The sequence below is a fragment of the Drosophila biarmipes genome, unplaced genomic scaffold, assembly GCF_025231255.1.
Source record: "Drosophila biarmipes strain raj3 unplaced genomic scaffold, RU_DBia_V1.1 ptg000004l, whole genome shotgun sequence".
Taxonomy (NCBI): Eukaryota; Metazoa; Arthropoda; class Insecta; order Diptera; family Drosophilidae; genus Drosophila; species Drosophila biarmipes.
Window position 1 is genome coordinate 4,117,779 of NW_026114526.1, and position 13,283 is coordinate 4,131,061.

The window sequence follows — 13,283 nt, forward strand, 5'->3', positions numbered from 1 at the left end:
CCTTGTCCGTCCTATTTTCGAATATTGTTTGTCGGTTTGGAGTCCACAATATCAAGTGCACATTGACTGTATATAGTCGGTACAAAAACAAATTACTTTTTTTTCCTATCATAGTTTGATTTGGGATCAAAACGTAAGGCTTCCTTCCTACCAGAGTAGATTACTATTGCTTAATTTACCTTCACTTGTAAATCGTAGAACAATGCTTGGTACTACTTTTATGAAAAATCTCATAACTTTTATTATTTAATAAGCATTTTAACCTCTATCCCAATGTTAAAAACTTATATTTAAAATAAATTTGCTTCATTCATAGTTGTGCCTTTCATTTTCATTTGTGCTTTATGTATCTACCTCGCGAACTTCGTACGTTTCGGGCAGCTTTGGCCGATATCTTTATCTTTTTTGGTAAGAAGATACGCTTTGAAAATTTACCAGTAAAAATGAAATAAATATGTGGTTATAAAAATTTTTTTTTTCTCATCTGAGACTACTAGCCCATAACTTCGCTTATGAAAGAGCGTTAACATCGCAAAGGACACAGAATGACTTAGCCGAATTTTAACCGGATGGCGGTCGATTAGTGACCAACCATTCCTAAGAAATAGAATAATCACTAAGCGCCATTTTGTCTAAAAATTGACAAACTACCATATTGGCATACAAAACTCAAAATTTCGCAAAAACGTTCAATTAAAGATCTTGTGTTGTCGTTGTGAACTGAAAAAATCAAAAAGGTTTGATTAAAACTAGACCTTCGAAACTCTTTCTTAGTTTTAAGTACAAAATAAGGCTTGCTATGGAGTGATGTACATGTGTCGTGTTCTAGGTCAGCCTTTTCGACGGTAACTCCACCCTGTTAGCTTGAGAAGATAGCCATAATTAAGTGGGGGTAAGTGAAAAAATTATGGCACATTCCTCATTTTCTAGGTTGCTGAGGTTGAGTTGTCAAGTTCTGAACTGGTTTAAGGTTTGTTTCAATGTCATCAATTATTTGGATATAATTTTTGAGCATAGATCCGATAAAGATTTTGTTCGAATGCAGTTAGAGGTGATGTTAGGCTGTTGAGGACCAGCAATCCCTTTATCGAAACGAAGATTCGTCGATACTGTCCCATTTTTATTGGGCTGCAGGTTGCTTACTTGTCATCCAGAAGATTGAAGAGGCATTCTGTGTTATTCGATGTCAAAGGAGTCATTTCACTGTTTTTTTAATTTTATTTACCTCCAAAAAAGTCTCCAAACTGTAAGTCTAAAATTACTAGAAAACACTAGTTACCAAAAATACTTCGGATTTGCGGATTCTAAGAAGTGCAACTTTAGCATTATCTTACGTCGCTGTAGCACCCGCACAGTCGGTCCCCCTTATCCACCTCTCCGTAGTTGCCTTTTATAGCAGTGGGTCCTAGGATACACCTCGTCGTCAAAGGGAGCTCCGAATTTTTAATCTCGCGCCCAAATATCCATCTCATCGGGTAGTCCCCGCAGAGGAATGCATCCTAGATCCAATTGAAGAGGAAGCTCACACCGGCTGCTTCCCTAACCTCCATCTCGTCGGCAATAATAGAACGGAGCGATTACAAAATCGTTTCTGGTCAACGGTGCGCACAATCGGTGTGCCCAAAATGCCAACCTCACAGAGGGAGCGCATGTTGGACTCGTCCCTTACCCTAAATCGTCGCAGGAGATCATCAGATAAGGATGTGGATAAGAGCTTATTAACGAAATAACAGTTGTGAAGCCTTGACCAAATGTTGAGTAAGGAACTATAGTATATAGCTCCTCGGAAAAATATATACTAAATTCGCCTCCCAAATCTAAGCCTTGTCCAGGTTCCTCGAATAAAACAGCTAGAAGGCGTGCTATAAAAAACTCATAAAATTACTCAATTTATTGTATGATAAATATGTTGATTGCCAAGTAGATCTGATACCCCCGGTGGATGTGATTGTGCCAAGATCCGCAGTGGTTTCGTAGTCGACTTCTGACGCATCAGAAAATATGTGAAGTTGAATTAATGTTGGGTTCTCATCTGAAAGTGGACATCTGAGGAATTCAATGGTAGCCAGTATTTGACAATCGTTTGGAAAAGGCTGCCAGTGCGTCTTCCTTGTCTAATTTAATATCCCACTCTAATGACCTTTGCAATAGTTTTTGTATAATTAGTTTTGCTATGGTAGTTATGGGACAAAGTAGTCCTAATGGCTCCAATATTTTTGCCAGCTCGGAACACACAATCCATTTTGTGATAGTTTCTTGTTCGTAAAGTGTTACTATTAGGATTAGGATTCCAGATTATTTCAAATATTTTTATGGTTTTATCCGAAAACTGGCTGAAATCGAGACCCAAGGCCTGATAGCTCCTTGGAATGTCTTTAATCAACTCTAGACGGTTTAAAAACCATTTTCTTAATGTGAGTTTTGCTGAACCTAGAATTGTGAAAATCTGATATCGTCGCTTTATTGCGGCTCCGTGTCAACTCCGTGTGTCGGCTCCGGATAAACAATCATCAATATAGTTTTGTAGAATCGCGCATGATCCTAGTTGCTGACTTGCTGGTGCTACCAGTGCCAAACGTTGTAAGCAATTTGTTGCTAAGTAGGGTGCACCTAGCGTCCCGTATGTGACCTTGTTAAGTTGAAAAAACGCAGTTTGTCTAGTGGTTTTTTTCGCCATAGTATGAGTTGATAGTTTTTTTTTCAGGATGAACCCATTTCTGTTGAAAATTTTTTTATTGTCCGCTGTAAGCACGAATTGAATTGGTGAGTCCGGAATTTTAACAACATTGATTGTAGCTCACTTTGATATTAAGAGTGGTCTTTAATGCTTTAGCTCTGTAGCTCACTTTGTTAAGCTAAGAGCTAAATCATCAAAGACCACTCTTAATATTGTGGTGTAGCTCTGTTGAGCCAGATCCAGTGCTGATCCCAGCATCCTGCGATTTTTTGAGAATGACAACTTCACCATTATCCGTTGATCCGGTCAAAATTTGACGTTTAATATAAAGAGTTCTTCACAAAGAATCTCTTGGACTGTCATTGCAGGTACTTTGGGGTAAAATGAGTCGAGCTTTCAAAATTTGTCGTGGGTTGGTACACAATTCACCCAAAGGGAGGTCAACACCACAGGTGCTTGTGATGAGGAGCCTTGCACCTGTTTTCCAACTCCGTGAATACTTAGTGAAGCTCTGGTGGTAGAAAGTTCAAGTCGATCTGCCATTCTTCTGGACATGAGTTTCAGCTGAGATCCAGAATCTATTATTGTAAGGCATTTTTCCAGTTGCGTGTTTTATTCTTGTACAGCCACCATGGCTATAGAAAGGAAAACACACTTTTTCGGCTGCTGTTAGAGAGACACTGCAGACACCATGTTGACCATAGGGCCTTTTGGTTCATGTCTGGAATATTCATAGCTTGCAATGGTTGACCTTGGGTAGCGATGGTTACTGCATACGTCCATTCTGGACAGAAGGTGAGTGTGGATGGGCAACTGCTTGTCCCATGGGAAGTTGACGTGCAGTTGGTTCAGCCTGCAATCTCCGTTCTTGCTTGACGACGGACGATGGAAACCCGTGTTGCAAAATTGTTTAGCTGCTGTCTCGTGATACCGCTGCTTTTATATACGCCGTCAGTTGAGCACCCAAGATTTCTAGCATACCAGAGTGTCTTTCTAAAAACGATAAAACACTTTCCAGCAATGGGACCTCTGTTGGTGAGTACTGGTTCAGTAACTAGAAAACCGATAATTCGATCCCCCCAATATGTGCAAATTTGCCAAGCTTAAGCTTAAGCTCATTGGAGCATCCTTTTCTCAAAACAGGTTTATTTCGTATTCTTCGTATAATGCGTGAAATTGGTTTAACTGTGCTTCTGCAAGAGCTGCGACCCCAGGTGTGCTATCAAGGTCGACGTGGGCTTGCCTCAGTAGTGCCCAATGGAGGTCCAGGTGACATGTAGGGCTGGGGTGAACGTTAGGGCATTACACTATATTAAATTTGACCCTTTTCCGTGGCAAAAATAAATATTTTTGAAACTAACAAGATTTTTCACAGCAGGTTTTTTTTATTATAATGGTTATGACTAAATGAAGGAATTTTAGAAAAGTGTGCGGAGGGCCCACCGAAATCAGAAAAAAACAAAAATTTTAAGCAAATATAAAGCTTGAGACCCCAATTTTGGAACACAGGATAAATGTCCTTTTTTAAATGTGTCTTGCATCACTTTTTTGAATTATTTAATGTATTCATTTTTAGCTTCATCATTGTCACACATTTCATTATTATTAACAAAATGGTTTAACATTATTAATTTGGAAATTTTTATAAGTTTTAGTATATTTGAATTCAGTATTTTCCTGTCTAATTATTCAATTTATGAATTTATCTATTACAACTTTCTCTCTTTCTTGAGTAAATACTTTGTCTTCATAAAAGAAAAACTTATCAATGATATTTTCTGTTAAAATATTATTATTTTCATCAGGATAATAAATAATTTCGAAAACGGGAGATTTGACAATCTCCGAAGGAATATAGGAAATAATCAAAATCTTGTTTGTGTCTGTTTTGAGCCAAGTAGAAGTTCTGATTTTTAATTTTTTTCAAATAATCGTGTTTTAGTAATTCTGAATTAAGTAGCCTCAATCTTTCCATTTGCATTCCTAACTCAATATCTTCTACATGTTCGGTAAAATATTATAAATTAAATATTAATACGCTGAGCATTCTCATTTTTCTTTTAGATTGTTTATTATTTCAATTCCATTATTTATAACATCAATCATATTTAATCATATATCATATTTAAATCAGTGTTTTGAACACTATTATCTACCAAATTACTAATTTTTCCTTCCATTTCATAATTGTCATCTTGATCTAAAGTTCCGAATAGATGCTTGTAAACTGATCCTACTTATTGAATAGACCTCTCTTACTAAGCTTAACTATTTTGATTCCACTGAATTCTCTCTTTTGTTTTTCCACTAAATATCGAATTTGAATGACATCATTAAGTTCATCAGCTTCTCTTATAAGATTTTCAAATATCTGTTCAGTAATATAACAAATTTACACTTATTTAATGATATTCGTACTTGGTTGGGATTTCTACTGATCCTGTTTTAAAACGTATATAAATAAGAGGTATCCATTCTGATCTTTTATGCGGCTTATCTCAATACTTTGTCCAACTGTTAATTGAATTACAGTCGCTAATGTATTAGAGAAACTTATTGCTTTCACTGGTTTGTTCATGAGTCCGATCGTCTCCTTCCGCTTGCACGGAATTATTATCATATTTACTTTTATAAACCTTCTTTTTCTTTTTAAATTTTGATTTATAATGAACTATTTTTCTTCCTCTATTAGTTTTTTCAAAATGCTTTTCGTCAATTTTCTTCAAAGTACCTGTCTTCTTGAAAGGATTCGTAGACTTTACTAAAGGCGCTTGTTTATATTTTGGATCTATTTTATAGTACTGAAGTTTTTTCTTCCCCTGTGTGTCATAATCTGGGGTTCCTGCATTCATGAATATATCAGCTGGTATCTAATTTGTGGCATTACATTTGTGACTGTAAATATAAAGAATTATCTCTTTTCTTAATATGATTCTTAATTTTTCATTAACTGTTTTATTGAATCTTTCTATGTTCGAAATACCGTTTTTACTGGTTGTTATTTGAATTTGAACTCCTTCTGAAATTAACAAAGTACCTAAGGCTACGCATATAAATGCTGAACGTTCTGCCTTAATTTGTCCCATTTCATTAAAAACTTTCATAATTACTCTTTTGACTTATAAGATAAGAATTGTTGGTTACCTACCATAAAGAAATCTATAACAAATTATTCTCATATATTCTGAATTTCTAAATAAGTTAAAATGTCAGTTTAGTATTTCTATGTTGCGTTTTAGCAATATTAAAAATTTAGCATTCATTTATTATGTTTTTAAATAATTTTTGATAATCAGGAAAATAATATTTTCCCCCAACCCATTTAGAAGCTTTTTCAATTCCTGGGTGTATAACTTTTTTAAGTCGTTTTAAAATTGTCTCTTTAAAGTCCGTGTATGTCAAAATATCTTTAAGTCTTGTTGTACGTCTTACTAGTTTCATTAGGTGATTTGCGCTTATAATTTCTTTTTGGTACATAGATAATCTTAAATTATTTCTTAAGCTGAAGCTTCTGTCACTTCTTTCTAAATAATTTTAATTTTTAATTTAAGAAAATAATGTGATATTTCTGTCGTGTCTTTGTTTCCTTTAATTAATTAAATTTGTTCATAAAAATAATTGAATGGTCTCTCAGTGATAGAATATAATTTTGATTGTCCTCTTGAGCACTGTGCACTGTTGCGTCTGCGTTGCTATCTGTTTCTTCTTGTATGTCTTCTTCTAAATTGTCCTGAAGCATGGTTTCTTCTATCTTGGTTCTAGATAATGCGTCGGCCACGTAATTCTCTCTTCCTGGTAAATATTTTATCTTAATTTATCATTTTAATTTAGTTTTATCTTCAATCTTTGTAGTTTCATATTTGGTTCCTTAATATTATTCAACCAAACTAAAGTTTTGTGGTCGCTTAATAGTTCAAAAGACCTGCGAGAAGTTCTTTTTCTATCGTAGCATAATTTTTTCGCATTCATTTAGGGTACTTATAATGACACTTAGTTTTTTTGGATTTGGTTTTATACTTGCAGTGGTTACTATGTGAATTCTGTTTCCTTTTTCATAAATTCAAATTTAGCTAATTGTAATTTTAAATTGGCATCTCGTAATTTTTTCAACGAAGTGAAAAAATTATAATATCATCTAGATATACTAAACCATCTTTGTAGATTAAATCTTTTAATAAATTGTTCATACATCTTTTGAAAGTAGTATTTTTAAGGCCAAATGGCATTCGGCTATAATCGTAATTAACATGTTTAATTCATTATTTATGGCAAAATTAAATGCTTGGTCCTAAAATAAGGGTGAATCAAGGCATTTTTTGCCTTACTTTCTTTCAAGTAATCTCTGCCTTCTAAAATATCATAATTTTCGGAAAATGTATGTAAATAAAATTTTTGTTTAGTAGGATCTAATGTTTCATTTTTATTTAATTCCATTGATCCATTTATTATATACACTTTTAACTTTTCCTCCTCCTCTTTATTTTCTGCAAATTTCTTTGTCATTAAATTGATAGATGACCTTGTATCTAAGGTAGCCCTAAGCTCTTAGGTGTTTTTCCTCAGTCATTACTCTGACATATGGGCAACACTTTCTGTATCCGAGGCAGTTTGCTGAAAATTTACATCCACTATATTCTGTGCACTGTCAGTTTCCCTTTGTCTCTCAACAGGTACATAAGGAGAATTACTTGAAGTAGATGCCTGGAAATTTATAGGATTTTATGCCCTACCTTTATCTAGATTTCTCTGAAGATTTGATTTTTATTTTGTGAGCCTTGAGGATTTGATGAATTATTTGAATTATTATTATCCTTTAAATTAATCTTGTTATATCTTGAATAGCTTAGTAATTGAGAATTATATTTTTGATAATAATAATTTTGATGTGAAGCTCCCAAATTTCTTCGATTATCATGACGTCTGGGCTTATAGTTATCGAATGGGTCTACGTCCCAATGGCCTAAAGTAATTGCTACTTCTTTTAAGTAAGTAACAGTTGTGATATATTTTTTAGAGAAACAATTCTGAATGGAAGTTTTCTCTCTATACAATCCTTAATAGTCTTATTTAATGAACTTGTGTAAAGTAACCGTTCTGTTGGGAAATCGAATTCTAGTTTATTGTGGACTTTTGAAGAGCTAAATTTAAATTCATCCGCGAATTTACTAATGCTTCATTGATATGGGGTGTCCCGGATATGCTGGATGATGTCTTCTGTGGTCCTCTAAGGCCTCGATAAGAGCTCCCTTCGTAGTTACCCCAGTATTGGATTTTTCTTCTTTATATACATATGATGCTTTAATATGTGAGTTTGTCGGGCATTTTGAGAATGGTATAGTTGTAGAAGGTACTCAATCCTGGCAATGTACCGGGTTAGCTCCGCTGGATAGTAGATAGGAAACGCGGATTCTGGCACAATTAGCATATTAATATCCCCCATCCCATGTACTTGAGAATGGTCGCACACCTATAGTATCCGAAGGTCGTTATCACGTACCCTTTTACCTCATTACCCCAGGTGTTCCTACGCACACCCAAAGTATCCAAAGGTTGTTATCTCAGAGAAACATGACCGATCATGTTTGGAAATAATGTTTTCTATGATTGAAAGACAAGTTTAGAACTCAAAAGAACCCCAAGAAAATACATCTCACAAGTTAATGATACTTCGATGTGGGAAATATTTTGGAACCCATACTTTCGTTTCCACCCCGTTTTACTGGTAAATTCTCAAAGATTCTCTCCTTTCCACAAAGGGTCATATAGTTATCAGCCAGAGACAGAGACCCAAACATGGGCCCTTGTCTATTACCTGACCGCAATAAATGGGACACACGCCAATGACCTTATACCGCACACAAGTGCGAGGGGCACGCTCACTGACTCTGACACGTTCCCAAAAGGGTACAACGCACAAGTATACCTGTAATTTAAACTCGAAAAAAAACGTCGCAAGTTTTTTTTGTAGCATAATAATACATTTATTCAATTATTTTGGTATTGCGAACATGATTTGTTATGTTATTTGTTATTTATCATTTTTTTTCCAGATTATAGTATATTTTCATAATATTCAGCGCCTCATTTTTGTAATCCGAAATTCGATGGCATACACAAGTATCGACTCCCTCGGTGGCTGCATCATTTCTCCATGCACAGGTTTCTCCATATGGTTTCCATGAATAGATGTTGTCATATTATCTCCATTATATTCAAAAAGTTTTGATTGTATAAACTGAAGACGCACATAGTGTGCATTGAACAGAATTCCGTCGAATTCGTTTAGAAAGTTATTTATTTTAAGTAAATGCATGATGTCCATCTGACTCAACAATGTCGACGTGCCCTTTAAAATATTTTTGCACAATTTATAAAAAAATTTATAAAGGTTTTCTATTCTTTTTTTACCTCATATGTATTAATATCTTTTATTTTCCAAAAAAAAATATTCTTGCACAATTTAAAAAGAAAATTTATTTTTCGTATTCTTTTTTTACCTCATATGTATGAATATCTGTGATTTTCCCAAAATCAACATGATTTTTTTCAAAATTGTCTCCTATTGGCTACCTGAGTATGACGGTTTGTATAAAAAATGATATTTTCTTTCCCACCTTCAAGCTAAGCATGCGCGCTCTCTTTTAACTCACCTACTCTTTTGTTCTACAATTTGTTAACTTCTTTATCCCCTTGATCGATTGATGGTATACTCGTACTATTGGTTACACTTGTATCAAACATTTTTCAAAACCTATACTTCTCATCTCTTCTAAGGAATGAGTAGTCGATGTAACCTGTTAGAACTACCTGTTTTGATTTCGAATTTACAAAATCCCAATCGAACCGACTCTTTTGTTTTATGTTTCTCTGTCTCCTTGGCTACTCTCGTATCAACTATTTTCAAAATCAATACTTCTTATCTCTTCTAACCAATGAATAGCCTATGTGCCCTGCTAGAACTATCTGATTTGTTTATTAAATTTACAAAATTCTAAATATGTACCTCTGATTTTCAATATTATCGTACACACCCACTTCAAACACTATATATGACCGAGGACAATTAGTCTTCTAAAAAAAAGTATTGAAGTGGGTTGTCTGCTGCACCAAGCACAAGTTAAAGTGAAAAAGTGATTGTGAAAATCAGTTTTGTCAATCCTGCAAGTGTGATGTGCAAAAAAATCGGTGGTCAAACCATGTCCGCTCAGAGTCCCATAAGGGAAATGCAATTCAACCCATTGATGGAAGAGTCAAGAAAATTATTTAAGGATTCATGTTTGATTACATATTTGTAAACGATGGATCAGACTTGATCCTACCTGAAAATTTCTGAGTGAAGCTGGATTGTCGTTTCTACCTCATCTCAGTATTAAACTTTGAACAGTTTGCAGAGTATATTCTTTTTAAAGACGAATCTAAACAGATTGAAATGAAAAGTTTTTAAAGTAAAATTTCGATCATAAATAAAGATTCTGATTTAGAATGTATCTTTCATGAACATACCATGGAAATATTTTCAAAAACTCAAGAATTTCAAGAGAAAGATAGTGGATGGTCTCTTATAAAATTAATTCGCTTGGAAATGAATGTGAATCATTATACACCGATTGCTGGTTCATCGTTCATACCACTACCTCGTTTCCTTTTAACATAAAAGGCGATAGTCAACGTATGTAATGAAAATGATCACAATTGTTTTCAATGGGCCGTGATGTCTGCCTTAAAAATTGTAAGAAATCCACAAACATGTTCGGCGTATAACATTGACATATCGGTGGAAATATTTCGTTTAAGTGATGAAATAAAATTAGATTTCACAGGGTTGACATTCCCCCTCGAAATAAAATGTATAAAACATTTTCTAAAAAAGAATACTCAAATGAGCTTAAACGATTTCGGATATAATGAAGATACGAAGGAAATAATTGGACCACTTTTTCAATCGGAAGTGGAAAAACCTCTTCACATCAATATGTCGTTTTTGGAAGACGGCAAAAAAAAATTATATGTACATTAAAAATATTTCAAGGTAAAACCCCTAATATATTTTTAGTTTCTTTTAAACAATTAAATAATTTATTCATATATCTTTTTAAGGACTAATGACTGCACAAAGAGAAAATCAGAAAAGGGAGCATTTGTTTTGTAATGTTTGTTTAAATTTCTCCGGAACTGAGGAAGCTGCTGAAACACAAGACGCTATGCAGTAGGAAGGTCTCAAAGGTGCCGCAGCCCCAAAATAATATTCCGGAATTTACACAAGTACAACATCAGCTTCAAGTTCCATTCTATACTAGATAAATTTGTTTAAGAAACAAATCTTACAAAATTGAGTAGGGAATAATTTAAAAAAAAAAAGAGTTCCAATTAGAATGACTTTCGACGACCAAAAGATAATTGACAATTCGTTGAATTGTTCCAGAAAAATTTAAAGACTGATAGGGTTATAGATCACTGTCATTTCACAGGAAACTTTAGGGGTGCAGCTCACTCTAAATGTAACTTGGATTATAAAGTAAAAAAATTCATACCAGTATTTTTTAATAATTTTTCGAAATGCGACTGTCATTTATTTATTCCAGAACTAGGAAAGATTCCTGGTGAAATTTCCGTAATACCAATTAATAATAATTGTTAGTACTTGGGAAGCTCCGGATAGCAACAAGACTGGACGAAAAGCATATTGTGCCAAAATATTAATTTCAAAATTAAATTTTCATAGTGCAACTAAAAATAATTAAATTTTTTATACATTTCAAGTGAAAAGATGCCCATATATTTAGGATTTGCAGTATTAGAAATGGAAAATGTATGATTTTCATTATCAATATATGAAGCCAAAGTTTCAGGAAACGTTACTATTGAATTATAAGGATACTGATTTCTTTATCTATACAATAAAAAGTTATTTGTGGCAAAGACAATAAAAGAAAACGTAATTTTAAGGAAAGCCAATTTTTAGAGTTAAGTAGTGAAGATCATTGAAAAAGATATTTAAAAAAATGTTGAATGGTTAGAAACTAATTAATTTTGCTTATGTGAGATGATACATAACAATTATGTTAACGATGGATAATCACTAGATACCCTTAAGTTGCAAAAAGAACACATTGATAAGAAACTATTTTATAAATCTATTGAATTGGAGATGTTTTATTATAATAGATAATTCGGAATATATAAATAAAAAATTATTTTGAGTTTTTAAAAAATTTATTAATTATCTTAAAATTTACTTAAGTAAAGATACAAAATTATTAATAAACTAAGTATAAGGAAAGCCGAATATATAAAAAAAATTAAATCAAATAAATCTCATGTTATACTACAATATGTCTTCCTTATTTATCAAGCTAGTCTTTGACTAGCCCAGCCACTTAACTAAAACTTTATTTCCTTTTCGCTTTACAACTTTTTCAACTAGATATGAATGGGGGAATCGTGTTTTTTGAATTCTTCTTTATAGAATCCGCCCTGAATAGGACTACCATCTAAATCTTCAAGTAAGTATGTTTTAGGGTAGGTATTGCTCACCTTTCTAATTTTAAAGATTTCAGTTGTATAGTTTGGTGTATAGCCCTTCTGAAAAACAGCTTTATATTTACTAATACGAACGTGGTCCCCTTTACGGAATTTTCTTGGAATAAATATTTTCATTTGTTTTTAATTGGAACAATTGACATTACTTGGACTAATTTTTATTGTTCTATGCACTCGATTTTTATATATATTGATTACTTGCTTATACATATCTGTCCATATTGTCTTATATTTTCCATTAAAACTTAATTCTCGCCACAATAGTTCTTGAAGAGTTCTATTAAAACGTTGAACTATAGATGCCTTTAGAGTACTGAAGGTTGAATAAAGATTTATACTATAACTTATCATCAATACTTAAATTTTGAATTAACGAATTCAGTACCATCATCAGCTTGCAGATTTTTTGGTGTTCCATGACCCGATTTAAATATTCTTTCCATGGCTTAAGTTGCATCATTAGCACTCTTTGACTTTAATGCCTCACACCAACAAAACTTCGAAAATGTGTCTAAGCAGTCAAAAAGTATCTGTACCCATCGTTTGATTTTGAAAAGGCTTCCATTTCAACCAAATCAGCTTGCCACGGATCGTTTATACCCCTTGTAATCATTCGCCTTCGTTGAAAGTTGGCAAAAATTTGGTCAGCGCTGTCTGCCCTCTTATACAATTCAATTTTATTTTCTAAGCTTGAAATTTTCGTGAGTCGACGATTAATATTTTGAGCTATAATTTTTCTTAAATCTTCTCCCAATTTTCCGATGTTCTCATCAGTAAATGGTTTCGTGGCTAGATCATCGTTATCTAAAGGTTTTTTTCCATTCTTGATACGTTTATTTTGAGCATATAGGTTACGGTCCTCATAGATGAATAATCCTTCAGTAGACTTAACACTTTTTTTCAAATTTTCTGATGTTTCCCTATCAACAAGAAAATGTCCAAACAGACATTTTGTTTATAATTGTAAAACATTTGTGGACCCATTAAAATATAATCCTTCCTCACGCCACTCCTCTAGTATGGAAAAAATTTCATTATTGTGACTAGTGTTACCCGCTGCCTTCGA